The sequence below is a fragment of the Syngnathus floridae genome, chromosome 4 (genome assembly GCF_059516105.1).
Source record: "Syngnathus floridae isolate MCC-2025c chromosome 4, RoL_Sflo_1.0, whole genome shotgun sequence".
Lineage (NCBI taxonomy): Eukaryota > Metazoa > Chordata > Actinopteri > Syngnathiformes > Syngnathidae > Syngnathus > Syngnathus floridae.
Window position 1 is genome coordinate 9950432 of NC_142416.1, and position 18394 is coordinate 9968825.

Here is an 18394-nt window from a genome sequence, read left to right on the forward strand (position 1 = left end):
CTGTGATTGGCTGGCAACCGGTTCAGGGTGTCTCCCGCCTACTGCCCGATGACTGCTGGGATAGGCTCCAGAACACCCACGACCCCGTGGGGACAAGCAATACAGATAATGGATGGATGGGACCAAATGATGTCCGATATGTAAATATCTAGACACACACATTGAAAAACACATGAAAATTATGAATATATTTGTGGATTAGAAAAATACGTGAAAATCACAAATATATAAGTGTGGATATGAAAAACACGTGTGAATCGTTTTGACACAAATCTCTCACCCTAGAAATTGCCTAAAAAAAAATTTAACTGTTACATTCTGATTGAGCAACTCTTTGGCTCAAGACTGCAAAAAACTTTCATTCATTATTATTACCTGCTGATTTTTCATGTAATAAGAAAATTATGTGTAATAATGTATCACCTTATCATCAACAAACTGACTTAAAGTGAAAATGTTAAGGGTTTACTAACAGTTTTTGAAAAATACATAAAATGCTTGAATGGGTGAAAACTTGTTAAATATTATAAACTCTATATTCACCCGTGCCCCCAATTTGTTTTGTTTTTTTGTTTTTTCAAAATGCAAGCACAAAGACAAAAAATGTGCCGTTGACAATGGAACTGAAATGTGAACTTGCCACCAGGATGTCACACAAGCTGTCAGCACACCTTGTTTTAGCTCTTGTGACACATTTAGGCAAGGACAACAGTGAGAAAAGGAACATGAATGCACTTGTGAAGTCAGCTTGGAATAGGTGGTTGACATCTGCCTCACAGTCAGTAAATCTTTGCTGGAATATTTTCTGTGTGGGATTAAAGAAATAAACATTTGCCGATAGAATTAAACTCCCTCTCAACTATACTGGCTTGTCAAAAATAAATCATGCATCTAACAACAGATTTGTGCAATTGCCCTTGTCATAGTTTTCCCGAATTTGAGTGAAAGTGGAATGTCGGCGGGATGACACCAGATGCAAATATGATGGTTCTTTGAAATGAATAATTTTCCAAGCAACAAATATCAGAATGTTCACACCTTCAACTCTCTCTGGTATGCAATCACTTCATGCATTGGATATTGCATTTTGTTTTTAATATTTCACACTTACCGTCTGCCATCTCTCTTGAATTCCTCCCTCAGTCTGCTACTCCGCATGTGTTAAATTTTCACTTTCACTCCAAATGGCAAATCTTTGCTAGAAATTAGATATTGGCATAGCTGTGCAATCCCTTTTATACTTGAGTGAAGAATGCTTAAAATTGGGGCTGAAATACTTGGCTTTCTTGGTGCTGCATTTCAACTCATAGTGTCTTTTTTTGCTGTCAGTTCTTCTCAAAATGCCCGAGCCTTCCACCCCCAAGACCACTCATCCTCACGCATTCGGCTTCACCTTTTGCATGCATTAAATCAAATGGAATACATTAAAATGGCACGCACGTCAGACAATAGCTTTTATGATTGCCTGTCATGTTCAGCCTGGTTGTGCTGCAAGGCCCCATAAAATGCCATTTGAATCACCTCATTTGATCAGGACACACACACAACACACACACACACACACACACACACACACACACAAAGGAAGGAGTGCAAGTTTAGAGGGCGTTATCAAGCGGAACTGTGGTAGTTTGAGCATAGAAGGGTGGAGGAGAAAATACGGGGAATGGAGATCTTGTGTCATAGAAAAGATCAAGCCTGAGTTTAAAAAATTATGATTGCATATACATAAAATAATACATTCAATTTGTTTAGATCATAGTAGAGAAGGGCCTATGAGTTAATGTTAGTGAGAAAATAGGAAATGAGGCTTAAAAGTGTTAACAGTGGGGGATGAATAAATGACAAGATTAGGAATGAAATGTGGCGAAAACAATCTAAGTGAAAAGATAGGTGGAGCAGAGAAAAGGTAATGTGAAAAAATACTCATACGGGAGACACGGTAGGAACAAATAGGGGCAGGGTGCGCAATGTGGCATAAAAATTTCATTCATTTTGAAATGTTTAGGTAACCAAAGGTTATTTTCATACCTTTGGTTTGGTCCAGACCAAATTAGAACATTAGCACATTTAGCCCTCAATCACTGGCCCGAGATGGGGACTTGACACACCGTTTTGATGACTTGTAACAAGACTTGACAAAAAAAAAAAAAAAAGAAAAAAAAAAACTTCATTCTTGCCTTGGACTTCAGGGTTAATGACTTGGGACTTTACTTGATAGATGATGACTTTGAAAGACTGAACCAAAGTTCATTTTATGTCTTTGGCACATACTGAAAATGGCAAAGTCTCCATTGGAGGATTAGCCTTTTGATCAATCAAAGCCCTTGCTAAGGAGATTCATGCTTTTTGTGTCATCTATTTTGTCATGATGTTTTAAGCCACATAGGATAGGCCCGATGCATCCAGATTGAAGTAAAAACCAATACAGCTCCGATTTAGATACACATACAAAAGAGGCCTATATATTGTGATTGTACTGCTCACATTGACATGAAATGGGGGGGAAAAAAATCATAATTGACTTGCAGTATAAACATAGCCCAAGCTCATAGTATTACCCGGATGGAACTTGGAAATAGCAAATGTAGTAATGAGATGTAATCTTGCTAGATGTTTTTTTTAGAAAGAAATGTCGAAGACCTCCTATATTGAACTAAATAGAGAATATCATGAAGTGATTTTATTGCATTATGTTGAGAGCTGTAATACACAAGTTAATTGGCCAATAATTTCACCATTTGAACGGACTTCAACTGTTATGAGGAAAAAATAATGCAAGAGTGAAATGAATAAGTGACTCGACTTCTCATGTGACTTTGCACAAGAATTGACTTGAGATAACTTGACAGACTGGCCTATGACAAAATGACTTGTGGGTTAAGGGTTATGACTTGTGATTTAACCTATATTACCAAAATATTCACTCAACTGCCTTTATTTGAATATAAACTCATTTTGACATCCATTCACTGATAGCGAAAACAGCTTCAACTCCTCTGGGAAGGCTTTCTACAATGTTTTGAGGTGTGTTTATAGGAAATTTTGACTTTTTTTTTTCCCCCCAGAGGCATGTGTGAGGTCACAAACATTGGTGGATGATAAGGTCTGGCTCTTACTCTCTGCTCTAATTCATCCCAAAGGTGTTCTCTTGGGTTGATGTTAGAACTGTGCAAGCCAGTCAAGTTCATTGACACAAAACCCTCATTCTCACATTTACAATTTTAATTGTCTGTAACGGCCACCCATGCTTTCGGATACACTATGTGGTATGGCGAGTGTAAGCTTGAGGTATTTGCTTTGCTAATTGGAAAATGTTCATCTCCCTAAAGTGTCTGGTGTGTTTTGATGTTTATTGAGAGACTGATAAAACACAGCAGAGCGATAACAATTGCGGGTACCACCGAGAGATGGGAGGGCAAAGTGTAAGAGGAGCACCTTGGGGCTATTTACCGGTGAGAAGGAATATGAAAAATCAATGAGTGCATAATGAGCTTCATTTAGAAAGTTGTCAGACAATAGCAAAGGGCTTATTAGCATGCTGGAAACAGACACTGTTTACTCAACACAGTGCACAAGGTTACTCTCCTGTTATAAAACAATGTCCAGTGCAAAAATTCAATCCACCAGGAACGCCTCCTTTTTGTTTCAAACTATATCCAAGATGTACAGATACATGACTAAAATTGCATGTCTGCACATACAATTAATGTGTTAGCTTTTGTCTTTTACAATATATTCTCACAAGTAACTACCATAACTTTTGGATTATAAGACACACCTGAATATAAGAAGCACCAGCCAAAAGTGGAAAATCCTGTTTTCGTTCATTTATAAGGTGCACTGGACTATAAACCTATAAGCAGGTGTTTTAAATTAAAAGTCCTCATAACTATTACTTGTATTACCAAAACAAATTATCTTACAATATCATAAAAATAATGAAAAATCTATACAAGAGCCACACTAGACTACAAACTGCAGCATTCAAAGTTTGAGCAAAAAGTAGCGGCTTATAGTCTGGAAAATACGGGAATTGGAAATAATTTGAAAAGTGACATTTTATATTACACTTAAGTGAACAACTGGCAAGAGAATGAACATCACAAATGCCAACAGAGTTGGCAAATCCTCCCTTCAATTAATACAAGAATACATTTAGTTGTGGTATTGCATAATTTAAAATGAAACCATCTACCGGGCAGCCTTAACCTAACCTAACCTAACCTAACCTAACCTAACCTAACCTAACCTATCCTGACCTAACCCTAACTGCATTTGCATTCAAAATTCTCATTGTACATCAGTGTTTGCATGTAACGCAAGAACGATGCCCAGAAATGTCTATGTCCTTTTGCACAAAGCCTTAAGTGGCTCGATATGTACCATCCCCGTTTTACTTCTCATCCTCCTCTTATGGTAATATATGTAATTAGTAGAAAGACTAGAAGGTGCAAAGAGATGCAAAAAATGTCAACCGTCTTTCCATACCGCTCTGATTGATGTCCCTGAGCTGAACACAAATTAACACTTGCTGAAAATATGAAGACACACACGCACACACACACGCACACGCACACGCACACGCACACATACACACGCACGCACGCACATAATTCTAAAATGTTCTTTAGCATGTTTATACATATTAAAGATATTTATTTTAAACTTTTACACTTTAACAATTAGTTTTCTTTATGGCCAACTCGCTACTCAATTTGAATTACCACCAATTCGTACACAGCACTAATTAACACGCACACAAACACACACACACACACAGTCACACACAGTGATCTACCATTCTACTCAAAGTGGTGCCCAAAGTACATCGTTGAACACCCAGAAAAAGGAATGCAAGTATCCTATTGCATGCTTGGCTTGCCTTTTGACTATTTGGCTCAGATGGTAGAGAGGCCATCTCTCAGCTTGAAGTTGAAGACGACTAATGGTGTCTTGCTGGCTCACTCTAATGTAGCATCACATCTGGTGGTTGCACTCAGTCCTTATTCGACTGTGACTGGACTCCTTCACGTTTGCTTAAGACTCCAGTAAGGGATGTTTATATTGTTCTCAGTAAAGACCGTAGGGGACTAAAAATCTACTAACTCGATGTGAAAATGTATAGTCCTCTACTCTTACATTTGTTCATCCATAGCATTATTTCAATTTAAAGGCACAGATGCAAGCTCATCTCTGTCCTTGTTTTCGCCTCTTATAGTGGAAAGGTTTTATTTTTATTTGTGATAATGTTATGGAGCTATTATCATTGTTGGTTGCAGGAAACCCTCCTTGATCAAATGTAAACATGGAACTTATGTGCCATGCCAACATGTGCCAGTTTTGTTTTGTCTGTCCATAGTCATTTTAGGACAGTTATTTATTTATTTATGTATTTATTTATTTATTTATTTTGTATTTTCAGCAATGGTGTGTCCTTCTTGGTCATCTTCCATAACGTTCACGTTGGCTCAAACAATGACGGATGGTGCGATGTGTTACAAATTTATTTTGAAGTTGGACTTGACCCTACATTTCTATGGAAATTATGCTTGGCTCTTTTGTTACCATTGGTATCATCTGTTTGTATCCTTTAATTTTAACTTGCTTGTCGGTACTGGAATTTCTTAATCTTTCATTAACAACAGGTTGCCAACAACATTGTCCACATGCATAAACCTCCACAATTGAGTACACAGGAACACATTTCAGCAATTACCTTCAAACATGTATTTAGAAAAAAAAATTCTAAATTCATGTTAGACGGTCTTTAAACAGCCTGACAATCCATTTTACAAGAAGGTAGATGCCTGCGGGGAAGTTGGCCAATGCAGAATCCTCCATAGTAACAGCAACAGCCTCTCTTTGCGCTTTGCAATCCTTAAAAGGGCAAAGGTGAAGACTAGTCACAGACTAGTTGCAGACCAGTTGCAGACTAGGTGCAAACATGGAGACAGAAGTCATACATCGAGGTTTAAACAGTTCTATAAATTTCTACTGGTACGGAATTTGGGAGGACTGGTACCCAATTAGAGAATGCTCTATTTTTTTTTTTATTTAATTTCATATTTATTTGAGGAGAGAGAGATACCACAACTATAATACAAAAGAAACGACCTCTATGCCTCACTGCATTTGTAGCCAGTGTTTTTTTCCCAATGCCTGCCCCTGGATGGGCTTTCAGACAAATAATTAAAACTGTAGTAATAAAAAAATATATAACTGTTTAAAATAAAGACACACACACGCACACACACACATATGAGTACAGGCCTGATGTTCAGCTGACCATTTTGTCAGTTTAAGTCTAAAATGTGGATAGTTCATTCCATGTTTTAACTCTTCTGACTGTAAAGATATGGTTTTTCTGTAAGATATTTTGCACTTCCTTGAGCTGACGTAAACTTTTTGTGAGCCTGCTGAGTCATCAAAGACCAGTTTGTTGTAAATGTAAGGCCAAGCCAGGGAGAGAACATTAAGTCCCACTGAAGTAGCTAAGTAAGAAGGTGCTATATGCCATGTAATATTTTATAAGTAGCAAAACTTGAAAATCACTCTCAATCTCAAGTAAAACCAGTGTAGGTTAGCCAGAATAGGGGTAATATGAGCAAACTCCAAGCAATAGTCTTGCTATAACATTATGCTGCATATCTGCAGACTTTTACTGACTATGGAAAGACAAGAAAGCAACACATTAGGTCATTTTCAAGATGAGGTGACATAAAATGCATGAGCAATGGTTTTCTTTATCAGTCATTGATAGACTTGGCTATATTTTTAGGATGGGAAAAAACTTCTGATAATGTTTCAAATGTGGAGGTGAAGAGAGAGCAATGAGTCACATATAAACCACAGAGTTTTTGATGAGTCACTGTGAATAATATTACTTTTATCAAAGATAAGAGACCCTCAAGTGGAGGACTGTCTACAAACTGCCTGTGAAAAACAAACAGGTGATCTGCCATAGAGCATTTGGCATGGTGCAATACCAGCAAATGCTTGTTAATAACAACAGAGTTTTTGCTGAGTCACTGTGAGTAATAGTACTTTTATCAAAGATAAGCGACCTTCAAGTGGAGGACTGTGTACAAACTGCCTGTGAAAAACAAACAGGTGATCTGCAATGGAGCATTTGGCATGGCACAATTCCAGCAAATGCTTGTTAATATCAATGGCATCAGGACAAAACATTGTACCTCCAAAATAATCACTTTTTAGGATATCTCCAAAACGACGTCTGTTCAGTCATTAACTGTCTTTGCCCGATGGTAAGTCTTCTGCTGAAGTTATGCAGCATTGTTTGCTGTCCCCTTTCGATCTGACATGCCTCCCCGCATACCTGCATGTGTGTGAGCTGGTTCTCTGTGTGGTGTGCAACAAAAATATACAGCAGAGTCAGTTACATTTCCTCTTGAGGGATTATAATGGGCTGAATAAATACACGTGCAGATTCTCTTATCTGGTATGTGTGCATTCCGGCCATCCATTTTCTATACCACTTGTTCCCATTAGGGTTATAGGGGAAGTGGAGACTATCCCAGCTGAATTTTGGGGGGAATATTCTGGACCGGTCACCAGCCAATTGCACTATGTGGCATCCCATTAGATATAAACAGAAGTGCTTTTGGCTACCATGTCTCAATTTCCCTGGTGCCTTTTTAAGTGCTGCAGCATTATTTTTACACTGCTATGTGTCAAGACTTAGATGGATAGGTTGCTCTATGACTGTTAAAAGTAATGGTTGCATGTCCCTCTGTGATTTGTCTCACCAAATGTTCGGGATGTGCATAGTGGAAAAGGAGGTATAAAACTGAGAATCCATTTGTGTGGTGGCGAGCATCCTGTATGAAAAAAAAAAATATTTGCACAAGGATACAAAAACTATTTTAGGGTTTTTTCATATTGAGGTTTTATGCATCCGATTCGGATACCGATCATCCATGAGTAAGATTGTTCAATATGTTTACAAAGTGTGGAAAAAACAAGGTGAAGAACACTGAAAACATTTTATATGTTGAACTTGTGTATTGACACCGGATATCTGCATATCAATACAAAACCCTGAGATATAGCAATCAATTGTGATAAGGACAATATATTCACTTCAGGTACACTGACAGTATTTCTTTTATCAAGTTGACAAAACGTTTCTCCTTGTGCCTGATTTTCCCCCACATTCTCCCAGCTTGGTAGGTGAATTGACAATTGTCCTTATGGGATTCCGAGTGTGAATGGTTGATTGTCTATATGTGCTCTGCGATTGGCTGGCAACCACTTCACGGTGTCCCCTGCCTACTGCCCAAAATCAGCTGGGATAGGCTCCAACATTCCGTGACCCTTGTAAGGTTAATATGGTTCGGATAATGGATTGAAGTCAGAAGTTAACAAAATTGTTAATCTGTAACAATCAAGACTAAGTATTTTGTATTTGTGTATTAGCAGATATGAAAGTACATTATTTTTGAACGAGTGCTTATACGGTGATAGAATTCCATGTTTTGAAATGACTGCTTTCAATTGTTCGGGTTGAACAGAGTCCATAGTCTTGAGATTACTTATAATCAAATCCAATTATCTGTGCAAAGCAGATGTTTTTACATGAAAACAAAGTACCTTTAGCATCATATTTCTTAATGAATTTTTGGGTAAAAAAAAAAAAAAATAAACTGGTGTTTATTCTCAATGAAATCTATCCATTGTAAAGCAAGATGAAAATAAATAATTGCCCCCGGAATGCTAGTTTTTTTATCACTATCCCCCAATGTCTTAGCGTGACGTCAGCGGCAGAATTGGACACCAAATTAGCTGCATAGGTGGTGTGGATCAAGAAAATTTCTCGTGTTCTGTTCGCAAAATCTGTCTGAGATGCCCATCACTGGGTTTCAAGCTTTTGCTTTGTTTCACAGAGGTGAAAGAGTAACTTGTGCTTGTAATTCGCACGAAGGCCCATTTCTATTTGTTCACATCCTCTTGACTTCTGAAAGCATTTTACAGTTCCTTGGGAGGTTGGACAATTATGACAGGAACACAAAGCAAGTGTAAAAAAATCAGGACTTCCTGCCAATTGAAACTGAAACAACTTACTTTTCCCCACTGCATGTCAATCTACCGAATCTATTGTCCAACAAAGTGAACCAAAATGTATTGTAACCAATTTAACTATGTCCCATCCAAATTGTTTGGAACAGTATTCAGTAATTAGTGGTAGAGTCATTTGAGCATTTTCAACTGATTTCATCTACCAGAAAAAGTTTAGTATGGTGTTATAGCTACATTATGTAATATGTTTAAAAATTAAAAAGAAAAAAAAGAACTTTGGAGGGAGGGAAGGAGGGAGGTTAGGGTTGAGGTAATGTAGTATACTCAAATCGTATTTTCCAAGTATTTCAGTGGGTTTAAATTAAAGAGTTATTCTGAGCTAAAGCTTGAAACTGGACAAAAGAAAAAAAAAATTAAATGAATCAAAGCTGACTGTCTTTGCAGCCCTTTATATCTCTTAAGGAAAATTGCATCAAGGAAGCAGACACCTTCAAGAGTCAGCACATCTTTCCACTTGTCTTTCCAGAGTGTGAATTTTTTTCGCATTTTTTTTTTGCTTGCATAAATAGGGTGTTTAAAAAACTTTCGCTTGAGTCACATAGTATGCACGTACCTACACACATACACACACATGCACACAAACGGCCTGACAGACAAGGTTGGTGAGAGTGGATGTGGGCAGGTTCAGTGATTCGGGTGTCAAAGGCAATCTGAACACTGTGTGTGTCTATTCTTTCTCCAGCAGACCTAACATGGCAGTTCTCCTCTCATGGGTGTTCTGAAAAGAGACAGAAAGGGCAGCAAAAGCGAGGGTGAAGTGGAAGGATGGGGAATGATGGCAGGTACTGGGGGATTCTTTCAATGCCCTCGACGTCCAGGAAAAGCTAGAATAAGAGGAAACAAGTACAATCCAAGAACAGGTATCAAAGGTAACACACCTTTAAGAGGAGTGTGTATCTGGGTGGGAAATCTCCAGTTGCATATAGTAAGGACTTTTAACTCATTTAACTACTAACCGTATATACTGTGTAGAAGACATGATTTTCTGATTGTGTGTAAAGTGGTATACCAGGTCAATACATGAAAGCGTAACTGGCACTTTGTGTTTGTGTGTGTGCGTGTGGGTGTGTGCACTCCCACTCTCAAAATCCAGTATGAGACCCAGACCAAGGCTTTTCTTTGGCTGAGCAGATGTTTTGCTCTCACCTTGCCACACCTCATAAAGCATGATGGCTCAGGACCCTGGGGCCAGAATATCACTCACACAAACACATGCATGCACCAATATGGCTGCCCAAGGTGAACCCCCACTTGTGCAACATACATATATATATATATATATATATATATATATATATATATATATATATATATATATATATATATATATATATATATAGTAACTGTGCTAAAGTAGTCGTTGCATTACAAGACTGCTATTAAGACAGTGATATTTAATAATTATAATTCAAGAACTATAATCACTCATTTCAATCTTCCACAACAGTTTTGTCACGATCCAAAATTTTTGTAATGGCTTGCTCACGGTGATAATTTCACATATCCTATCCGTCAGATCTCATCAGACATGAAAAAGTATTTATTTGGCTGTTTTTTTTTTGTGTTATTACAAATGGTTGGAGTACAGTTCCCCTCAGAATCAAACCATTTTTTCATCACAAACAGTGAAACATTATAAAATGGGTATACTAACTCAGATTTGAAAATATTTTTTTCTTTAACACTGTGTGGGCACACAGATAAAGAAAAACGATACGTGTGATTTTCTCCTTTCGACAGGCTGGTCTGTATCATGAAGATGTAGAGATGATTAAATTTAGGGGCCACTAGCTTGAAAATTGGCAAAGTGATGGACAGAATGACAGGCAACGTCTCGTCTGTGGAGTCATTATCGAGCTCCCGAGTGTGTCAGAGATTCAGGGATGAAGGTGCTGAAGCTCCTTGAGCACATTCAAGGAGGTTGCAAAGAAACAGAAGAACTTTGAGAGAAAACCGTAGGTGTTTCTAGCCTATTTTTGGAGTACTACACTACCCCTAAATTTAATCCCACCACCCTTAAAATGAGAGATTTAATTATTTTATTATGCTTTTACTGTTGGTCAGCAAGAAAAGTGTATAGCCATACATTACTTTGCTAAAATGTATTATTTTCAACAACAAGAATAAAGCTCTTAACCTCAAAAATATTTTATTCCACTCATTCCGACTCATCTCTCCTCGACTGGCAACACGCTGTCATCCATGCAGTTAGGGATGGGCAATGCGGGACAATTTTGATTCGATGCAATACCGATTACCTTTTAGATTTTTCTTCAATACATTGTTTGATCCTCCCAATAAAACACTAGACCACACATCCATACAATTTCAACAATGCTTGTTCTGTTCAGGGTTATAAAGGGTGCTGGAGCTTATCCATGACGTTCTGACATTGGGTGAAAGGCAGACAACAACCTTAACAGGTCACCAAGCCAGTCACGGTATATAGTATAGAGACGAACAACCAGTCACACCCACATGCACACCATGCATGTCTTTTGTTTATTAAACAGCAGCTTTTCAGATTTACATGCTATTTCATTCTTCCTCTTTTTTTTTTTTTTGTTAAACAAATGACATCTTTATTTTATAATTGGAACAAAAAGTGCAGGGAGTTCCAAGAGTCAAGAGCACCTCTCATAATGTTAAATAAATAGCTCCCTGAAATGTTTTATGAAGTAATTCTAATTTAAATGTTAATCTTTTGCACAATCTTGCTTAAAGTTAAAAATTAAAACAAATGCTGCATCTCTTATGAATTTAACTTAAGTGAAGTGAAAGGGAGAATATCTAAATGTAAATGTTATATTTTGACAGACAGACAGACAGACAGACCAGAGGGAAGTCAACACTGCTGCAATTCTCATTAAAACACAAAGGAGAAAATCCCTCTTCATCATGGGAGCGTCACCCTTGTGGTAATCCACTGTGTTGAATATGCTGAGCATTTACGCACAAGTTGAAACAAGGTGGCAGAGAGCCTCGCTCAGCTCCACGGTGGTTTTACAAACATACAATTTATTTATAAGCTGTTGAAAAACTGACCAGAATAAGAACTAACCGCAGGCAAATAACATCCAATTACTTTGTATTTCAAATAACAACAGCAATTTACACCAGATATCTTTCAGTTCAAAAAGACTAAACAGGTTAATAAACTGCAAACAATTCCACATTTCATCAGTACACTGTGGTTGTAGCATAGACCCCAGGTTCCCGCAACAGTGCCAGCGGTCCACCTATTATTGATTTTATGACGCGGGCGGCATTTGCCCCACGGGCCGGACTTTGGACATGCCTGTTTTACTTGGACAATCATCCTTCTATCTATCCATTTTTTTACTTTGCTTGTCCTGTTAATTATGTGTTGCTGAAGTCTATACCAGGTAATTTGGGCTGAACGGTGGACTCCAATCACAGCACATATAGAGACAGACAGCATTCATGCTACTATTGATGCAACACAAGCACTGTGTGGGAAATGAGCCCACCCTGCCTACATCAAAGTCAAGAGAGTGTCCACATAAAGCAATTATGCATCTCAACATACTAAACACTGGTTACACTCCTACCTGCAGTATATTCATTACTAAGTTTACTCTGTTCAACCATGACACCAATGTGAAATATGGAGCATACATGCGATGCATAACAATAGGTATTGGGTGTATTATAATTCACCAAAATGTCATTATAGATCACTGTCAGTCTGCTTTATGATACTTTTTGCACAAATTGTATTGCTACTGCTGTGGCATAATTAAGCTATATTACTTGTATTTATTACTTGCCAGTTGCCACAGACCAACAAGTGACACCTTAAATTTCTGTCTCTTTTTTTTCCTGCTTGGATTAGATTGATTGTACCCCCCCATGGATCGGTTCAGTCCTTCTGTTTGTCCGCCCATGCCATCTGTCTGTCCACCCAGTCGTCCGTCCGTCCGTCCGTCCGTCCGTCCATCCATTCATCCATCCATCCATCCATCCATCCATCCATCCATCCATCCATCCATCCATCCATCCATCCATCCATCCATCCATCCATCCATCCATCCATCCATACAAATATTTATATTCCCTTTTGTATGTTCACTTTAGAGTACACCTTAATTGAGGATGACAAATAAACAGCTATGTCTTTTGTTTTCTTTGTGTTTTATTTTGCTTCCTCAATTTCATTTGCCAATGGTTTTGTGTAATATCTTTGTCTGAATACAAACAGGAAGCTTTGTATTATTTGTAATATTTAAATATTCTGAATAAAAAAACAAGAAAGAAAGAAACAGCTTGAAGCAAGTATGATGGGTGGGCCTCTGTGCAAACGAGTATTTTCTCCTAAAGGTGATGCTATCGGTTGGTCTTCCGTTTTGTGACAATGAGAGAGTGAAATTTAGCGGCAAACACTTTCATTTTTTTTTAATACGTTGGAGTCCAATTAAAACATATTAATACGGTCTATCACAGATTTTGATGGCTTTTGACTGAAATGTTGATCTCTAGTCTCCTATCATTGCTGAATCTTTTCAACCTACAGCAAAAATAAAAGATTGGGCATCACTGTTCAATACTTGTGGGGAGCAATGTGTTTGTTGATACTTTGCATTTTATCTTCCAGGCTAGGCACCACGTTTAATCTTCCACCCGACCAACGATCACAGTAACTCTGTCGTCAGATTCTCTTGGTTACAAAAGACAAAGCAAATATATTGTCATAGGAAAAGACATTCCATGCATAGTAACGTACTTTCTCTCTCAATTTGGCTTTGTGTGGTTGACTACCCCCTGATGGGAAGCTTTACAGAAGCGTTCACAGATTCGGTCCTTCTTTTATCGACACAGCGGCACAAACATTGCTGTCAAATGCACACACATACACACGACCACATCACTTGTCATTATTCGCTCAGTCAAAGCAGATCATAGAGACATTAATTGAGAGTGCAATCATGCTCTGAGCCTACGGTTCAAAGGAGCTGATAATAAGCTGTGATAGGTCCAGCTGATGAAAAAATTCAGGCAGGCAGTTGTAATGCAGAGACACACTGCTGTGTGTGCTTTAACTTGTCCTTGTATATTATTCCACTGCGCGCCATAAATCAATTAATATTAGGGACCATTTTAAGTGGATGTGGACTATTGAATTTGAATGCCTAGTAGAACAGATTTAAAACTTTATTATTTGTGATGCTATATTGGATTTGGGTCAGTGTTTTGCTTTCACAGATTCTTTTAATCCCGGGCAGGCAAGGCTAACTGATGGTCCGCAGGGCACACAGAGCCCCACCCTCACCCAATGCGGCCTGCTCATCACAAAATAACCTTTACAGTAATTGCACCGGCAGTTGGCAAGTAAGAGTACTTCAGGCGGAAGTAGTCCACCGTGCAGGGCAATGTGGAAGGAGGGGAGTGGGAATGCTCTGTGGGAGCACAGCTCCACAACAACAGTGGTAGATTGCTTGCTGATGGCTGGGTAAAATGTGTTGCCAATAACACTGTTGTTGTAGTTGTTTTTAAGATCATCAAAATTGCCCATCTATGAGTTATTCACTCAAATTTTAATTTTGTTTCATACTTGACTGGTCACCAGAAGCATGGCGAAAGTCTTTCAATCATCAACAATTGCGAGCACTAACAAAATGAAGTTTTGTTTTATCATAATAATTAAAATCCCTCAATGGATTAAGGGATTAAGAGAGATAAAAAAAAAACATTAACTACCATGTTTAAATAAAGTTTAATTAAAAAATAATTAAACTTAATTAATTGAGATTGAAATTAATTGATAAATGACAATCAAGTCCAACCAGCTTTTAATGTCCTCCCCCCATTGCCACTTTTGTGTTAGCCTACTGAATGTTTGTTTTGTGAACGACCACTTTTAGTTGCCAGTTCTGTATTTCTGGCACAGATATGGCCAATAAGACAGTTAAATCATATGTGTTGGAGGTGGTTATGTAATATTGATCAATTTTCTATACTGCTTCTACTCATGGTTGTGGGGAATTAGGAAAAAGGCGGGTTAAACCACCAGTCACAGTCAGTCACAGACAAACAAGTCATATTCAAATTCACACTCGTGAGTGACTTATAATCTTTAATTAAACTAAAAAGCATGCATGTTTGGGGTTTTTGGGAAGAAACCAAGGAACCATGCCAAAAAACACACAATCATGGGCAGACCGTGCAAACTCCACACAGAGAAGTTCCGACAGTGCTTCTTATTGTGGGGGAGTATGTCACTGTGCTGCCCACATTGTGATTTTTGGGTGTAAAATTTAAATTTAACTAGCGCTGCCCAAAACACAATAATAGAAGTCTAGATATATGTAGGAATTTAAATTAGGGATGTCATAGAATATTTTAGGATTGATTATTCTATTGATTATTCCATTGATGAATTGGGAAATGTGTTGCAATATTATTTTGCAATAAAGTGTATTACACCATTTTTTTTTATTAATGACTGTCAACCAAGTATTGCTGTTTATATGGTATTGTTTTATGATAACAAATACAACTACACAACAATTCAATTTGATACCTCTTACTTTAATGTTGATTTGTAGAAATATTGAAACCGTGTATTTTGTCAAAAAGAGGCTGAGTTTGAATCCATTTTTATGAAAACCGACAATCATGTAAAAAGATGCCTGCATGGGTTTTCTCCGGGTACTCGATTTCGTTCCACATTACCAAAACATGTATGGTAGATAAATTTGGTACTCTAAATTGTCCATAGGTATGAATGTCAATGTGTCTGCTTTTTAATGTAGTATTCTGCAGAAGAATATTTCTAGACGTCGGTAGGTAATTCTTAAGTGCACAATTGCTTATTGGAAAGTTGCAGTTCATTTGGTTGTCTATCTTTTGCTATAATACTTATTGTGTATTCATTTATATATTGAGGCTCATATGTTTAGGAAAAGGATGTGAAAAATAAGTCGCATGTTGACTGGTGGTAATTTATTCATGTTATTTTCCTGGATTAATAACCAGAAAAGTTACACATTAAATCAATCAATTCATTCTTTTTAAAGAAAGCATTCACCTTGTTTGTGAGGTTCATCAGAAGGGCACGTCAGAATCTGTGTCAAAAGCTAAACCTGAGCTTTTTTTTTTTTTTTTTTTCAAAAGGAAAATAGGTAGGTGTAGAAGCTAAAAGCAATTAAAATGGCTTGTTCTGAGCATGGAGCCGCAGTCAGTGAACCATGCTGTATTGCACTTAATGGTGCATTACTGCCTCAAATGGTTGAAGTATATTTTTGTAATACTTGGAAACAAGAGGGAAAAAGTGCACTCTTAGGACACACCAATAGAAACACTGCCATAATGAAACCCTTGAATCAAACTATTTTAAAACTAGTGAAGCTTTACAACAATAGACAATGTCCACATCAAAAAGGAGCCAATGTGATATTTTTTCACTTTTGAAGTTTCCTCACCGAGAGGTAGTATTTCTGATATTTTGCTGCTCTTGGGTCACTAAATAAAAAAATATTAAAAACAACTATCAATATTGAATACCTATAGGAATGCATTATTCAAACCTATTTCTTTGAAATTCTGAAACTCTAACATTCTACGTGGCAAATATCAGAATGCCATGAATTAAAAAATATATTATTTGAGTCAGTAAGAGACAAATTGGGCGAAATGAAATGATTATATTTTCATGTATTTGTTGTTTGTGTGTGTGTGTGTGTGGGGGGGGGGGGGGTGTAGGGTCATATTTAAGGGAAGTGCAAAAATGTAGAGAGAAAGAATATGGAAGAGAAAAGTCGCATCTTTTAGATAAATAGGTTTAGTTTGACATGTGCCGGCAATGCACATTTACAAGATGGCCACATCAATGAAACATCACACAAAATCCATCTTGCGACTTGAACTTCTCCATATGGGGCAGGATCTCATCCCCGACCTGAAGGACCCTGGTCTCATATTTGGAGTTGCTGATTCATCTTTCATAAAAAACTTGCAAATACATCACCAAGATGCTAATCACCCAGCTTTTATTGCAGGTGTACAATTTTAAATCTCCTGCAAAATGACAAAATTTGAGTTAGCAGACTCTACCTAAACTTCATATTTTACTATTACATATCCACTATTGTACATGAAAGATAAAGAGATTTCTGACTCTGAATCATGATCTTACTTCCAAGCAGGTCACCATGTTTGTTGTTTTCATCCTGTGCTCATATCATGGCCAATATAACCATCTACCCACAATGACTCTTCAAACAAGCAGAGTCAATAAACATGCTGTGCTGCTTTGTGCACCGATATTGCTCCCCCTCTCTAATTCAACTTATTTAATGTATGCTGTGGCTCTGAGCAACAACTCTAGTTGGCATCATCCTCTACACCCACAGTACAGAAAATTTACTGATGAAGTCACCATGATTTCATTGTCTAAAATTCCTGGCAAGGTAGCTGCATGCTTTATTTCATCACGACTTGGAGAGTGTGAACGTTTCTGTCAGATGTGCAGACTTTGTAAATTAAATTGCAAATTCACCTTATGCATTCTCTAAAATTGTGTTTGTCAGAGTTCATCTGATGCAACAAGAGCTTACAGCAAATTCATCATTCCAAAGCACCCTGACAAACTATTAATTAAATCAAGGCAGGTTTTGAGGCTTTGTCTCAAGATGAACTCAAGATGAATATTTATGTGATCTAAAACAAATGTCTAAAATATTAAATACATATTTTGCTACAAAAGGTTAGAATAGTGTCTGACATTTTCCTGGTGACCCAGGATCACCAATTTAATTGAATATATTCGCAATTATTGTATTACTGCAAATGCAACCAGAAATAGTTGATGCAGACTTTAAAATGCATGTTTAAAATGGATAAGGTATGTTTCAAATCTGAGACAGACAATTTGCACTTGAATTTTAATTTTGACAGTTACTGTAGTAACCAGTGTCAAGTATTTAGCATGAAGCAAATTCTTTGTAATGTGTCAAAATTGTAATCTAAGAGGATTATACCACATTACTGTGACCAATGCAGAGCACAGTAAGGGGGAGCACTTGATTATCAAAACAGGGAATTTGGGAGTATCGCTGCCCCTCTTCCACTTATTGGTAGCAGACAGGCCTGTCAAGTTTGGCACTGAACAAAATATTCCCATACTTGCCATGCCATTCTGTCAAAAGCAGTTGATTAATGAATAGACATGTCAGCCACGCATTAGAAGCTACGCCTGGTAAGAAGCAGAAGAATTATGCATGAACCTTCCTGTATTGTTATGTGGGTATGACAGGCCCTGTAATAGGTCATATTT

The 18394-nt window shown here is 37.6% G+C and overlaps 2 long non-coding RNA genes across 3 annotated transcripts in view; one reads left to right on the top strand and one right to left on the bottom strand.

Moving 5' to 3' along the window:
* Positions 1 to 5443: 5443 nt before the first annotated feature.
* The window catches only part of LOC148398975 (uncharacterized), a 48030-nt gene continuing 35079 nt past the window's right edge, over positions 5444 to 18394 (bottom strand). The window contains exons 3-4 of one of the 2 annotated variants that reach the window (XR_015858027.1): positions 7197 to 7362; positions 5444 to 5880 (exon numbers count right to left, since the gene is read on the bottom strand). This is a non-coding gene — a long non-coding RNA (uncharacterized LOC148398975). Of the gene's footprint in view, positions 5881 to 6791; positions 7363 to 18394 lie in introns of those variants that run through there. The other variant, XR_015858026.1, reaches the window with a different exon arrangement.
* On the top strand, positions 7084 to 12739 carry LOC148398976 (uncharacterized). Its single transcript, XR_015858028.1, has 3 exons — positions 7084 to 7268; positions 9782 to 10024; positions 11921 to 12739. It is a non-coding gene; the product is annotated as an uncharacterized LOC148398976 (long non-coding RNA).